General features: G+C 40.6%; 1 non-coding gene across 1 annotated transcript; it reads left to right on the forward strand.

Annotated features, from left to right (window-relative positions):
* The first annotated feature begins 392 nt into the window (after positions 1–392).
* Positions 393–496, forward strand: LOC118845253. Its single transcript, XR_005010110.1, has one exon. It is a non-coding gene; the product is annotated as a U6 spliceosomal RNA (small nuclear RNA).
* The last annotated feature ends 15,972 nt before the right edge of the window (positions 497–16,468 follow it).

Below are 16,468 nucleotides of genomic sequence, written 5' to 3' on the forward strand. Positions count from 1 at the left end.
CAATTTGGTAGAAATTAACTTTTGGCAAACACTATACACTGAAATAAGTTAAAAAATGGATACTCAATCTGAATGTTAAAGGTCACACCATAAAAGAATTAGTAGGAAACAAAATCTGATTTCATTCACAGATAAAGCTGAGGGAAAATTCTTAACAAACCAAGGACTAGAGATGATCACAAAAGATAAAATAGGTAATTTTGATTACATGTGTAACCCAGGGCTCAAGTTCATTTGCGTAAGATGTTGGTAGAGAATAAATCTTTGATTATCCATGTCTGCATGAAGGAAAGAGTTATCAAGAGTTTGGGGACTGAGATCCTGGTTCTTATGGCTTCTGGCATCATAAAAGGACACATGATCCCAGGCTCTCTTCAAGAAAGGTCCTTAGAGTGCTTGCTTCAGTAGCACATATACTAAAATTGGAACAATACAAAGATTAGCATGGCCCCTGCACAAGGATGACACCCAAATTCATGAAGTGTTCCATATTCACTTAGTTTCCATTTATTTCATCAAAAAGTAACTATTAGATTTGTAGTTTCATGTGCAAAAAAGAAAAAAAAGTAGCTATTAAAATAACCATACAAATAAATACTGGTACAACTAGTTAAAGCACGTTACTACATTTTAGTAAGTGTATTTAATTTTAAAATAAAACTTGCTGAATAATTAAAAAAAAAAGAAAGGTCCTTGGAGGGAGAGAAAATTCCAGGAACAATCTGACGCATAGAGAAGCAGGCATCTCAATAATGTCCCTATTCCCAGGTTATCACACTAGAGATTTTGGAGGAATTGCCCCTTAGATATTATTAAGGCCTCTCTCTCTCTCTCTCTCTCTCTCTCTCTCTCTCTCTCTCTCCTTCTTTCATTCATGGTCAAACTGAGATATCTTGCTCTAAGTGGGAGAGATTATTCATTCTATATATCATTTAGCATATTAGCATATTCTAATCTATAGAGCTTCTCTGACTTCTGTTTGCTATTGACTAGAATAAATGATTTCGTTTATTTGCTATTCACTATTTCTGATGACAGTCTTTGCTTAACTGGCATTTGGTAGTAAGAGATGTAGAGTTTGAAGCACTCTTTCCCTTTTGAAGGGATAGAAACAAGGAATTTAGCTTAAATCTATAATTTAGCCCCTCTAAGATAGCCATATTTAGTGAGGCAGATAATGTATAATTCTACCTACCCCATTTCTGAATAGAGCAGAGTGGTCAGCCTCATGGCCCCAGTCTCTTATTCCCTTCCTTGCAGGAATCAAAGTATCCCTCAAAAAACAGAAAGTAGAGAAGACTCAAAATATCTATTCATCCTTCCATGTGAGCCACATTAGACAGAAGAGAACAGACCCATGTGGATACACATATAACCTCTATGGGCAACATAAATACAAAATCTTACAAATAAAATGGACAAAAATGATTTTTTGCATGAACAGAATCAATGTAACTATTATAGAAGGGAAGCCTTTGACTGCATCAAATAACTCTGTTATTCTGTTGATTTCATTCACCTAGTCTACACCACCACTGACAAGTTGAGTTGCCAGAGGGCATCTGTTACTACTGCCTGGGTTTTAGAGAAAATCTTGTGTCTGACTATCTTCCCACAGAGGTTTCCAAAGTGGGTAATAACACCTCCTGGGGGGCTCTGGAATGATCGGGGGGGGGGGTGGTGGTAGTAGCCTCAGGTGCAATTGGGGGGCACTGAATAAAAATAAGGGGGCAGTGGAAATATAAGGAAAGAAGAGAAGAAAACTTCAAAAAATCATTTGTATGTTTCACCTGTTGTGTAACAGAGTTAAAGTCATAGTGATTCCATTATTTTCCAAATAAACATGCAAAATTTAAGTTATAACTGTAGCCAGAATGGACTTTGTTTTCTTTGAATGACTCAGCTCGCCTCGTTGAGCTTCCCTGGACGCTGGGGCTTGCTCTTCCGGGGCAGGACCAGAGCTTCCTGTGTGATGGGTTGTGGCGCTGGCTGAGGGGAGGTGTGTTAACGTGGTCTACGCTGGGGGAGGGGCCAAGTCAAGAACCAATCGGCCCTGGTCGTTCAGGCGGCTCTTGATGATGTCAAAAACTCTATAAGAGGGGAGAGGACAGCTTGAAGATCCTCCTTTCCTTTTCGGGTTGGAGCCAGAGACACCTACAGCCAAAGCTGAGCTGCCAATAGCAGAGCTGACTAGAGGCTAGTGGGTAATCTTCTTACCGTAGAGGGGAAGCATGTATACGATTTTGCCTTATACCATCTCGCTTCTCTGTGGCCTTCTGGTTACCCTTATAAGGCGGACTTATTGGGCCTGGAAGCTTTTGATGAAAATATCAAAATGGGGACGCTGGTTTGTGGGCTTGTTATTGTGGAGTGTAAATACATGCTTTAGTTCTCCTGCCTTCTGCCTAGAGAATTCCTTATATCCTGCGGTTCCGGACCTTTTAGGCACATATGAGATTCTCTTTGAAATCATAAATTCTGCCTTCCTAATATAATAACCCATCAATGATCAAGTCCGTCAATAGGTCTTAACAAGCAAGTGTTGGAAGGCGAGTATGTCGCACATTGTTGGGAAGTCCAGCATGTATTGGCAGGAATATGTGTATGTAATGATTTATTTACAACAGGATGCTCTATGATTACATGATGTGATATTTTGTCTTCAAAATTTCAATGCAGGAAATACTTCACAAATTTACAATAAATTATTAAATTTAAAATGTGTCATTTAAAAAATTACATTTTTTGAAATGATTCAAATTTTAAAAAATATTTAAAGGGTTAAAGAAAGTAGATTTCAGGGGGCAGGGTGAATAATTCTTTTAAAAGGGGGTGGTAGGCCAAATAAGTTTGGAAACTTCTCTGTGCTAGATCATAAGCCCTGACCAATGTACTTTCCTCTAACAATCGGCCAATAGATTAAGTTCTTTAGCAAAGGCATTTATTTGCTCAAATGGCTTAGCAAGGATAACAGTTACAAAGCATTTTTCCGTCACCAGGGGTGCACTTTCCTACAAATGTACCCAGAGTCCAGAATGGACAAGTAGACACAAATGTAACATACAATAGTAATGAGGCACACAAGTTGGGGATACATATACCAAAGCAATTAACAGCTCTGCAACTGCAGGGCCTTTATGTTCTTCCTATCTCCAGAGGGACCTCACATTTTGCTCCACAGTTTGTATGGGCTGGCTCTTTGAAAAGAACAGTATCTCCACCAGATGAATAGCTCAGCTGGGCTTGCTCCTCATTGTCTAAGCAGAATGGATTGATCTGCTGCTGAGCCAGGTGGAGCAACTCATTCAGTAGCCATACTGGTTCTCCACCAGGTTCTGCTGTTAGTAGACTGGGCTGGGCATCCACTGGGCAAACAAGGATAGATGGGCAGGCTACTCTGCCACTGGCTAGTTACTGCTGGGCTATGCCAGTCAGATTGCTCAGCTGTTAGGTTCTTCTTGGGAGGTGTTACCTCAGCTGCATGTGTCCACTACTCTTCCAGCTTGTTATTCCATGGGCAAGTGCAGTCTTTTCCCACCTACAGACACTGGCTGGGCTGGGTGCTGTTGTGCTCACTTCAGCTGGAATGCGACTGTGTTCATTTCAGCTCAACTGCTACAAAGCTCTTTTAGCTAGAGCAGTGGTCCCTCAGCTTAGAATTTGAAGCAGTTTAGGATCGACAGAAGATTCTTCCCTTCAACTCCTAAAAAAACCTCATCTCTTAGACTGTCACCTCCATGCAAGAAATGTGAGGTTTTCTTCTTCAATAAACACATTTTCTCTGTCTTAAAAGCCTCTACCAACCACAAGCCATTTGATGTTGTCTTAGGGTGATTAATTTAAATTCAGTCATTTTTACCTCCTAGACTCCTTTGACAATATTATGGAGATAAGTACAAAAATATGAATGAGGCATAGATTCATTTTCTTTCTGGTCTCTTCATATGTAAATAAGGTAAAACAACTCTGGTAATTTATCTTCTACCCCTCAAATTGGCACAGATGACAAAAGGTGAAAATAGTCAATATGGGAAGAGTTGTAGCAATACAGAAACTGTGAGTTGGTCCAACCATTATGGAAAGTAATTTGGAGTTGTGCTAAAAACATATGACTAACACATATGGCTCTTTGATCCAGAGATTCCATAGGCATACACCTGAGGGAGGTAAAAGACCGAAGGATCCCATAAATATTCATAACAACTCCAAAAATATTCATGGCAACACTTTTTGTGTTAGCAAAAAGTCTGGGAACAAAATACATGTTTCATCGATTGGAAAATGGCTAAACAAATTGTGGTATATAAATGGAAGAAAAGATCTATATGAAGAATTCAAAGAATCATGGGAAGACATACGAACTGACACTGAGTTGAAGTAAGCGCAACCATGAAAACACTGTGCATGGTGATTGCATAGGGCCATGATTACAATAATTGTTGATAATAACAATTACAAAAATTAATAATAATAATATTATGCCAGGGTTTACAACAAAGTTGAAGGCCTTAAGGGACAGAGACATTGGTATGAAAAAGGGAAGCCTTTTCATAAGTAAAGGAAGTAAACGTAGGGAAGGGGTCTAAGGCTCGAATAACTCAATTGAATATGAATTGGCCAGCAAAGACAATAGACTTGTTCCAGGGTATAGACCTCATTGATAACTTTGTCCCCAGCCATTGTTCTGTATAAGTTTCCAATAGGGATGGGAAAGGGAAAGTGGGAGAGTATAACTTTCTGACCACCATAGGTAAAGAGTGGAGTATCTAAATGAAGAACCTGATTTGGGTCAGGAAGAATTATCATACTGGAGAAACTAGTCCTCTCCCGCTTTCTGCCTGCAAATGACAAACCTCAAAACTTAGACCCAAAGGGAATCTATGCCACTCCTAAGCTAAAGGTAGCTGCATTTTCTGAAACAATATAGTAGCACCCTAACTAAAAAGAACACTGTAAAACTAACTAAAAAGAGTTGGAGCTAGAGAAGACAGCAGCAGCTGCCAAAGGAAGAGGGAGCCCTGGGATTCCAGAAGATCAATCCGTTCATCAGAGACACTGCACCCTCTAAAGAGCCCCCTGGCCAAGTGATTTGCCCAGCCAAACTTGACCAACAACAGGTCAAGCTGTTGCCTGCGTATTATGTTAGCGGCTGCCAAGCAGCCAAGTCTTTCCCAGTTCAGAAGCAGAAACCCATCAGTGAAGTGACCTGCTTAGTCCATCCCAACCCAGTAGCAGTTAAGCCCAATGAGTAACCCACTCATCAGGTCAGCCCAGCCCAGAAACTGATGAACCCACATATGGGAGCCGCCCTATGCCTTGTGCCCTGTATGGAACCATTGCAGCGGATCAGCAGAGCAATTTATCCATCAACCAAGACACCTCAAAATTCACCACCCTGAAGTTCTTGAGGACTCTCTCAGAAAGAAATAACCCTGAGGCCCTACTATTCCAGAGCTGGGACTTGTCAGCCTGTGTTCCCTACATACGTGTCTTTATTACCATTGTATTTTAAATTTGTTCCCTTTCTTTCCCCAGGATTCTGTTTGTATAGCTTTGTGGGAGATTATGGCCCAGGTTTTGTGGAGAAATGCCTTGTAACTACTGTCCTTACCATGCCATTTGAGTGAAAGCCTTTTCTAAAAGCTAATTGATTCTATAAAAACTTTTTATACAAATAAAATCAGATTTAAATAATTGGAGAAATAATAATTGTGCATGGGTAGGCAGGGCCAATATAATCAAAATGACCATTTTACCTAAACTAATACATATTCAAGACCATCCCAATTAAATTATCAAAAATTATTTTACTGAAATAGAAAAAATAAAATTCTTTTAGAAGAACAAAAAGTCAAGAATATAAAATGAAATAATGAAAAAAATGTAAAGGACGGAGGTTTTACCAGTACCAGATCTTAAACTATACTATAAGGCAGTAATTATCAAAATTATCTGTGACTGGCTAAGAAATAGAAAGGTGGATCAGTGGAATAAAGTATACCTACAATACATAGCAGCAAATACACATAATAACCTAGTATTTGACAAAAGTAAAGACTTAGGATTTGGAGATAAGAATTCATTATCTGATTAAAAAAAGTTGGAAAAAGTACTGGCTGATAAGAGTAAACACACATGTGGGAACTGTGAACTGTGGAGTGAGGAGTAGGAGTCATCCACAGTTCCTCTAGTTTGGCCTCTGGTAACAGAAACTGCCAGTACAAAGGGAAAATGGGAGAGTGATTCCAGAGAAGGAAGGGAAGGGGGAAGGAAATAAACATTTATAGAGTGCCTACTATGTTTTAGGCACTGTACTAAGTGCTTTGCAATTAATATTTGATTATTCACAACAACGCTGCAGAGTAGTTGCTGTTATCATCCCCATTTTACAGCTGAGGAAACTGAGGCAAATAGAGGGTAAGTGACTTGACCAGGCTCACACAGCTCATAAGCATCTGAGATCTGATTTGAACTCAGGTCTTCCTGGATCCAGGCCCAACACTCTATCCACATAGAGAGGGTGCTATAAGTGTAGTTGGAAAGAAACAAAACAAAGCAAAAACCCTGAAATTGACTGTTAGTCAAATTATAATGACTAAGCTCGACCTCAAAGAAGTGATGAGAAAATGCCTTCCCCACTCCTGTCCTTGTAGAGGGGGGTACGTTTGCTAGGGGTGAGCCCAAGACCTCTTCTGTCTTCTAGCTCCCAATAACCCTGAGAAATGGGCATTTTCAGCTCTGCTAGTGATCTTGTTAGCTTGAGAGGCTGAGCTCTTCCTGGAGGAGAAGCATCCACCACCAGCAGGATAATGCAACTGAAAGGATGAGTAAAGCCAAGTCATGTCTTGGCTTGTCAAGAGATTTGGGTTTTTGCTTGACGATTTACAAAGTATGCCTGGGCTAGCACTTCATTTTATCATTCAACACCATCCCACCTGGGAGCATGAGGACATTCTTTCACAGCCTCCTTTCAGGGACTTCATTTTTATTTATTATTAAATCATAGATTTAGGTTTGGATGAGATCTCAGAGATCATCTCATTCAAACCCCTAATTTTACATTTTTTTTTTACATTTTCTTACATATTATTTATTTCGTTAAATATTTTTCAATTTCATTTTTTCTGTTTAAAAATATATTTAATATTTAAGCTCATGGAATAAAATAAACATTTCCATAAAACAGTATAATATAAAAGATGATTGCACATGAAATTGCAAGTCTATTATGTACAACTTGATATTCCTTTTAAATTTATAATAAAATTATCATGTAAATTTCTTTTCTTTTTTCTTCTAGGAAACTAAGTGACCTACCAAGAGTCACAAGGATTGTTTGCTCCAGTCAGAGGTCAGATACGCTTCTCTTTCATAGGTCTCCTTAAATAATCGCATCACTTCTCTTACATAATTACTCTTCCAGAAGTGGGAGTGGATTACTTGGAGCTTATCTGCTCCAACCTCTTCACTTCTCAGATGATGAACATGAGGTCCAGAATAGGGGATCTTGTTTGGGACAGTTTACGGCAGAGCTGGAATTTAAGAACAGGCCTCCTGACTCCTAACCTAAAGCCATTTCTGCTACCAAACATTTCTCAAAGTGCTCCAAGGAAATTTGGTACTTTAGGAACTTATGCATCAAGATACAAAGACCTTGAACTGCATGATCTCCTTATACAGTATCCATGTCTATCCATGTGCTTTCCTGTGGTAACACAGGTAGAAAGTGACAGAATCAGAATTTGGACTGAGGATTTTTGACTCCACATCCATTAGTTTTAAAGTCAGAAAGACCTGGGTTCAAATCCTTGTCTCAGTAACTAATAGTTGTATGATTCCAGATAAGTCATTTCAAGTCCCTGGGCCTTTATTTTCATCTGTAAAATGAGGGGATTTGACTTGATGGTCCTTTCCAGCTCTAAATCTATGATCTTACATCACATTGACTCTCAATATTCCATGTAATCTTAATAAGACTGCCATGAGGAAATTTTGCTATGAGTCATATTTATCCTCTTTTATTAAATTTAATGTAAATTTTTGAGGGTACAGATAAAATACAAAATTATGTATCAACACTAAATATATGCAGCATTTTTCCAGTATGAAAATAAGTGTAATTTCCTTTATTTTCCTCCCAAAATTTTCCAGGCTCCAGACCAACATTTATAGATTTTGACAATGCATTTTAAAAGTGTCCTGTGGCCAAATTAGTTTGGGAAACCCTACAGCATGTTTGGAAATAGCACACCATTCTATGTAAGGCATATGGTTTTTCTCAAGCAAGAAATAATTTCCCCACAGGACCCCCTTCTTCGAGGTAGTGGTTTGGGGGAGAAGCATCTTTCTTCAAGCCATAGAGGGAGAATGGAGCTTTCTCTAGCACCAACTTCTTATCTCCTTGAAGGCATCTTCTTGTGTTCTTATGAAGCACCCAGCCTGCTGTAGGTACCCATACAATAAGGCTTCAATAAACATTTGTTGGTCATTAATTATTGTTTGGTTTTATTACTGTGATAATTCTAGTTGGGCTTCTTACTACTCTTACCAACACTGGAACATAGCTATGGAGTATTGTAGGAGTGTCATCTTTGTCTCAGCTAATGAACCTTCAGCTCTGTCCCTCAGGCTAGTCCTGACTATAAAGTTTCCAAAGGTGGGTCCACCAACCAAGAACTGCTGGGAGAGTGAGTATGCCCACAGGATGGAAGGTGTGGCCAGGTAAACATTTGAAGTGAGAGGAATGATAGGGAAGGAGGGAGGAATGATGGGGAGGGAAGGAAGAGAAGGAATGGTGGGCCAAGAAGCCTCTCTCTGCACTGGGACTTGCCCTTCACTCCACCTCGTGACTACACTAGTGATGAACAGTCACGGTCCAGAGTCCCACCAGCCAGACTGGTTAGCAGCCATTCTGAGAAGCAGTTGGAAGGCAGAGTCAGAAGGTCCTGCCAGTGATAGAACAGCAAATGAGAAAGCAGCAGCTTCAGGAACACTAGTTCCTGAGGTCACCCAGTGACAGGAAGAAAAAGAGTTCAGCAAAACCAACTGATTTTACAGATATATAATATATATGTATAAAAAGTATGTATATGTAAAAATGTATGTACATATATCCACATATGTACATACACATATATATGCACATACACAATATACATGTGCATGTATTGTATGTTTGTATATGTACATATACACACATACACATATACATGTGTGTATATTATTTGCATTGTATATGTATTATATATTGTTTCTGGTGGTAAATATAATACTCCACACCCATACCCTACTTCTGCAAAGAAAAGACTAAGGAGGTTCATTTTGTCAACTCATCTCTCATTCTAAGCTTGGTCATGGTAATCACAGGGATTAGTTTCATTTCTTTGTTCTTCCCATTTACATTGTTACAGTCATTGTCTATATTGGTTTTTTTCTGCCTTTCTTTAATGCACATCAGTTCATATGAGTCTTCTTATGTTTCTCTGAATTCTATTACATCCATGGACCACAATTTGTTTTACCAAACCCCATTCAATGAGCATCTAGTTTATTTCCACTTCTTTGCAACTGCAGAAGTACCGCTCTAAATATTTTGGTGTATATGAAGCATTTCTTTTTGTCATTGACCTCCTTGAGACATGTATGTACCTTAGGAGTGAGTCTCTGGGTCAGGCGATATGGGGATTTTAAACCTCTTTTTAGCAGGTAGCTCCATTATTCTTTCCCCTTCAAACTCAAACCCCACAGCCTAGCTTTTGAGAGCCACAAGTCCTGCTGCACCCTACTTATTTCAGCTTATTTTCCAAGACTCCCCAATGCACATGCTCTGGTTTAGTCAGGCCTGTCCTCTTACCATCCCCCATATAGGCTCCATTTATGCTTCTTTTCCATCTTCCAATACAAATTCAGGAAACATTCATTATTTGCCAAGCACTTTGCTTTGTGTAAAAGTCAAAATTTAGGTAAGATCAGGTCAGGTCACTTCACTCTTATTCCCTTTGACTAGAACATGTTTTCCCAAATAAGAATTTAAATCATTCCCATCCAAATTCTGCCTCCTCCAGGAAGCCTTCCTATCCTTTCAGCTATGTACTCCCTGGCCAGCAGCATTTATCTATTGAATCGCTCCATTAAACACCACATTACATACGGCTGTTTCCCTTCTTGTCTCCCCCACTTTAAGGATGGAGAGGAACCATGCTGTCGTTGCTTGTTATGACACTTGAAGTTTCACCTTACTGACAGCTTGGCTCAGGCAGCTTGGGGCAGTGTCTTGGTAGATGGGTAAGCAGCATGATGAAGTGGTTGGAGTGCTCTTGGGACTTGCTGCCTGCCTGCCAATGAAGGTGGGACACCTTCATTCCTGTCTCTGCCTTGCCTTGCCTCACCTACAGAGTTTGGCTAATACACCAGCCCTGCTTCACCTGCCCAGGGTGTGGTTAGAATGACTGGGCTGGTTATTGAGGGAGGTGATAAAGTGCTTTGGGCAAAGAGAGGCAAGGAAGGTCATCCATCATAGCTTCTCCACATATAGCCATTGATTTATTCATTTTATTCTTGGAGTGTGCTTCTCCAGAATGGAGAGGAGGTGGAGATTGCAATAACAGTATCCCAGATTCACATAGAACTTGATGGTTACAATGCTCCTTCATATACAGTCTTTCATGTGATCCTAATAACAACTCTAGGAGGGAGGGAGAGCAGAAATAATTAAAGATAGCTGGTATCTATTTGACACTTCACAAGTCTGTGAAGTGCCTTATATGTTTGATTTCTTGTTAGCATACTTTCCTTTGTTCTGCACAACAACCTTTTGAGGTAGGAGCTATCGTTATGTATTTTATTGAATGGACTATTGAGAAATTCAGAGGAATTGGAAATCATTGACCTGAGTGGAATATTGGAGGTTCCTTCTGCTTCCCTGGGGCCATCAACCCATGCTTCTTTGTAAGGTGGGAAATCAATTATCAGAAAAATGGAAATATATAGTCTTGGTAGTCATACTGGTGTCATTGGCGGCATGAATCAACCTGCAAAATTCCTGAAAGAATTTTTTTTTAGAATGGAGTTGCTTCCAATGTGATTTTCAGCCTGGCCTTGTTTGAATTTGGGCCTTGGCATGAGAATTGTAGAATTCTGGAGCTGAAAGGGACTTCAGAAGTCTAACCCTGGCTGAAAAATTAACTTACTCTTCAACATCAGTAGGAACTGGTAGGGAAGAGACAAGTTATAGCTGGAAGACTTGTGTCCACATCTTGGCTTTGCTGCTTAATAGCTGTGTACCAAGGACGAGTCAGTTCTTCCCTCTAGATTTCAGTCTCCTCATGTGTAAAATAAGAGGGTTGAAAGAGGTGATTTCAAAGGATTCTTATTAATCCAGCTCTTAGGATTCTTTGGCCCTGTGGTCACTTCACAGGCTTTCAGGGGATATTCACATTCGCCCTCCTTCCTGAGAAACACATGAGCTGGGTAGGTTGTCCACCTTTGCATTCCTCTGGGAGTAGGATGTCTGTAGTGTGAAATTATGTTGAAATCTCTGTATATGTCTACAATGTATCTTTTTATTTCTTTCTACATCTATATCCGTATCAATAGGCTACAAACAGGATTTGTGATTTCACTGGCATAAGGAATTCCCTGCACAAGGAAATTCCCTCTACCGATGAAAGTCAGCACCATCTCTGCCACTTCTAATCTCAGAGACCTGCCTGAATCACTGAGAGGTTAAGTAACTTGCTTAGGGTCACACAGCCATTATATGTCAGAAGCAGATCTTGAACCCTGGTCTTCCTGGCTTTGAAGATAACTCTCTATCAATCGTGCCAAATTGACTCTTTGTATTTATCTGTGTCCGTGTCTGTGTCCGTGCCTATGTCAGTGTCTGTGTCTGTGTCCGTGTCCGTGTCTGTGTCTGTTTCTGTCTGTCAAATGACTATAGCAAATAACTAGCAATGAGTTCTCTATCACTGCAAACCTTTAAGCAGAGGCCATATTAGTATTTAGTAGAGATGATGTAGAGCAGAGGTGTCAAACTCACTTCTCACTGGCCATAAGCAGAAACAAAATTCCCAGATTAACTCTGAGATTAAAATGTAATTGGGAAATTGTTTAACAAAATAAATAAAAATACAACATAGACAATGTAAATTAAATCAATATGCCACCTGTAGGGATCTGTTTCAATTTGAGTTTGACAGCTTGATGTAAAGGATTCCTATTCTGGTAGGGGTTGGTCTAGATGTGTGTGAAATACCTTCTACTTTGGAGGTTCAGAATAACGGATAAAGAGAGGTTTCTCTGTCTTTTCTAGGACAGGTGAAATGACTCTAAGTCCTAGAGAATAGATTAGAGAAGGAATGAGGGAGGCACAAAAAAGAAAATATTTTTATTTATAAAATAATTTTGCGCAAGAGAAGGTTATTATTCAGCCTGGCTTGGAAGCAGAATAAGAGCAGAATGGAGTGAGACGGATGTATTTTAGGGCTGTAATGTGGAAGAAGGATTTGATTTGTTCTGATTGATCCCACAGGGCAGAACCTGGGGAAATGGGTGGTAGTTGCAAAGAGGCAAACTTAGCTTAAATGCCAGGAAACCTTTTTAGCAATTAGAGCTTCCCTGAAGTGAGTTGCCTTGGAAAATAGTGGCTGCCCTTCATGGAGCTCTTTAGACAAAAGGTTCATGAGCAAATGTTATTTATGCTACAATGGAGAATTCTTTGATATATGAAGTGAATTAGTTGGTTATAGAGGTAACTAGTAGAATGAATAGAGTGAGAAGGCCTGTTTGCTTAGATCGTAGAGTGTATGAAGATCAATAATATATAATTGTCCTGTAAAGGTAGGTAGCAGCCAGGTAGTGAAGGGCTTTAAATGCCCTTGTATTTGATCCTAGAGGTAATAGGGAGCCACTGGAGTTATTGAGCAGGAGAATAGCATGGTCAGGCCTATACTTTATGTCTTCATCTGTAAAATGAGGCAATCAAATGTACATTTCACCTTCCTCATTGGATTATTGTGAAGATAGCACTTTGTAAGTCGTTAACCAATGTGTTAATGTGAATTGTTGGAATAATTATTTGCACACCAAGAAGGAACAGGGAATGTATGGGAAAGTGCTAACATAAGGAAGGGAAATCATGAAAGGAGCATTTGCTGGAGAAGCCCTTTGCACACAGAGGAGAAAGAGCATTACATTAAGGACTCTATTGATCAGGTAGGTACTCAGACAAATACACTACTGCACCCTTCGATTGATGCATTTTCGTGGTGCGCAGGTGACCTGGGCTTTCAAGGGTACTGTCAGTGGAAGAGAAGTTCCGGAAACTTCTTCCAAGGTTTGAGCCCAACCTACCTGACAGACTGTGGGTCTGTGGCTGATGTCTGGCTTCCTATTGCCTCTAGGATAAAATATAAACTCCTCTGTTTGGCTTTTAAAGTCCTTCACAACCTGGCTTCCATCTGTCTTTTCAGCTTCATAATATATTACTCCTCTTTCCACACTCTGTGATCTAGCCAAACTGGCTTTCTTGCTCTTCCTCAGCCCCAGCTCCCTTTGCTCTGGCTGTCTCCCTCCTGCCTGGAATATACTCCCACTCTGCTTCATAGCATCTCTTGCTTCCTTTAAGACTCAGGTTAAGCAGTACTTTCTTTTTTTAAATTTTGTTTTTAATTTATGGAATAAAACAAGCATTTTCATAACATAGTACAATAAAAAAGACTATTGTATGTGAAACTGCAAATCTACTATGAACAACTTGCTATTCCTTTCAACAACAAAATTATCATGTGATTTTTTCCCCTTAATTTGTTTTTTCTTTAATTTTTAATTGAATACTTTCTAGATGAAATCTTTCTTACTTCCTTCAGTTGTTTTCCCTCCTCCAACTATCTCATATTTATTTTGTAAGTGTTGTAAATATACTGGACCCATTATCTCCCTCTGTAGAATGTAAGCGGGGCAGCTAGGTGGTATAGTGAGTAGAGCACCGGCCCTGGAGTCAGGAGGACCTGGGTTCAAATCCGGCCTCAGACACTTGACACACTTACTAGCTGTGTGACCTTGGGAAAGTCACTTAACCCCAATTGCCCTGCCTTCTCCTCTAAAAAATAAAACAAAATAAAAAGAATGTAAGCTCTCTGAGGGTAAGATTGTTTCATTTTTCTTTTCTTAATTTTCTTAATATAAGATATTGATTGCTTAATAAACAGGTGGTGGATTGATCAGTTCAGAGAGGCTCATTATTGGGGGGGGGATCAGAATTTTTCAACCATAGCTTGTTTGTAAGGCCAACTTCTGAGTTGTACAGGCTGGCAATCAGCGACATAGATATTGAACTAGAACTCAGAGCTTATCTAGTCTAACTCTCTCATTTTACAGATGAGGAAACAGGCCTAAGGAGGTTAAGTGATTTGCCCAAGGTCACATCAGAGGTAATATTTGTGCCCAGGTTCTCAGACTGCAGCTAGGTGAAAGCTGTGGGCAGCTAGGTGGAGTGCCAGGCCTCAAGTCAGGAAGATTCATCTTCCCGAGTTCAAATGTAACCTCAGACATTCACTAGCTGTGTGACCCTGGGCAGGTCACTTCACCCTGGTTGCTTCAGTTCCTCGCCTATAAAATGAGCTAGAGAAGGAAACTACAAACTGCTTCTGTATCTTTGCCAAAAAAACCCAAAGCAACCCAAATGGAATCATAAAGAGTCAGGCCCACCTGAAAAATCCTGACCTCTCAGACTGCAGAGCCAGTGGTCTTTCTACTGTAAGAGTGGAGGGTTTACATACCTGTCCCCATCACCCCTAGCAGAACTATAGATCTCTGAAGCATTAAAGTAATGTTATTGGGCCCACCTTTGCTGTCTATTCTCGAAAGGTGCCCAAGGCCTGCAGATCCTTCTTGGTATTTGAATAAATTAACACACAGAGCAAACTGTAAGGGAGCAAAGAGGGGCTCAGAGAGAGAGAGGCTACCGGGCTAGCAAGCATGTGGGGCTTACTGGGGTGGGGGAGGCAAGGTGTCAGAGTTCCCTGAGTGAAAGGCAACCTTAAGCCTGCCCCAGTGGGACATACCAAGTTATGTCGCTCATTAAACCTTAGAAAAGCAGGGCGGGAAGCTGCTTCCAATTATCAGGATGAAAATTAATGAAATAAAAACTACAGACAGGCTGCAGCACCATGTAGTAAAAAAGGCTTTGCTGGCATTAACAAGACTGGATGCAATATTGGGGCCTACTCATCCAGCTCACGGGGAAGCACACGGTGACTGTGCACACATAAAATGAATCAAAATTAATGAATTAAAAATACTTGATAATCCCATGCAGTTTTCTGTTCATGGTCCAGTATTATGAGCTGGAGGAATGCAAGGCCCGAATAAGGGGCAGTCAGAGGGATCTGGAGCTCTTGGAGTTCTGGCTGGGGCCAGATTGAGTTCCTGTTTGCTTCCATTGGGTGGCAAAGCAGACAAAGCTGGATTGTTGATCCCAGGCAGGTGGAAGGTGATGATGAGGCATCTTGTGCCTCAAAGATCTGGGGCAGAAAAGTCAAGTAGGGATCTAGTGGGCCCTAGAGTCATAAAAAAGGAAAGAAGGTCTTACCCAATAGGCTATAGAACGTGGTCAGAGGGGCTCTCCATTTTAACTTCCCCAGGGGGATTCCTGGGTCCTAGAGCTTGGATGAGATTGAAATGAACGGGCCTATAGGCTTTTTGAATCCTGCTGAAAGTTTTCCATTCGTGTCAACATTTATTAAGCTCTCAGTATTTTCAAGCCCCAGTTCTGTGCCCCTGAAATAATGCCATGATAAAAGTGATGTAGTCCAGGCCCTCAAGGAGCTTTAATGGGGGAGTACATTCGTACAAATAGGCAAGGTGAAAGGTAGAGAGTGACCTGGGAAAGGGAGAGCTCCAGGAAAACTGCAGAGATCAGGGACAGGCAACAAGAGGTGGTGGCGTCTCAGCTGAGCCTTGAAGGAAGGGGATAGCAACAGGCAGATGCATTCCAGGTATGGAGGTACAAGAAATATAGCTAGCTACTCCCTAAATGTAGAAGCCTAAAGGAAGCTTAAAAGAAGCCTTAAAGGAAGGGAAACTGAGTCACCCCATCAGAGCAAGACCGATAAAATTCCCCTGCAATTTGAATATCAACGAGCCTCCAGTTCTCTAGGAGTCTTTCCTCCCCCAACTAGCATGAATTAATACTCTTCTCCAGGCCCAGGCTCCTTGCTCCTCACTCCCTACACCTGATGCCTGGGCCTCTTAGATTGAGACAAGAACCTGCTAGACTTTACTAGTTTTGAAGAGGGGGTGCCCCACTTGACCTAGGGCTCCAGCAGGGTGCCCAGTAAGCCTGTTTCCATCATTCTCCCTGACCAGTCTTTGTTTCGTGCATATCTCCCTTTGATAAAGTTGGCTTGTTTTACTGTCTTTTGAGAGCCATGTTGCCTTTCACTGGACGTAGGGTATTCTTGAGTCCTTC

The sequence above is a fragment of the Trichosurus vulpecula genome, chromosome 3 (assembly GCF_011100635.1).
Source record: "Trichosurus vulpecula isolate mTriVul1 chromosome 3, mTriVul1.pri, whole genome shotgun sequence".
Lineage (NCBI taxonomy): Eukaryota > Metazoa > Chordata > Mammalia > Diprotodontia > Phalangeridae > Trichosurus > Trichosurus vulpecula.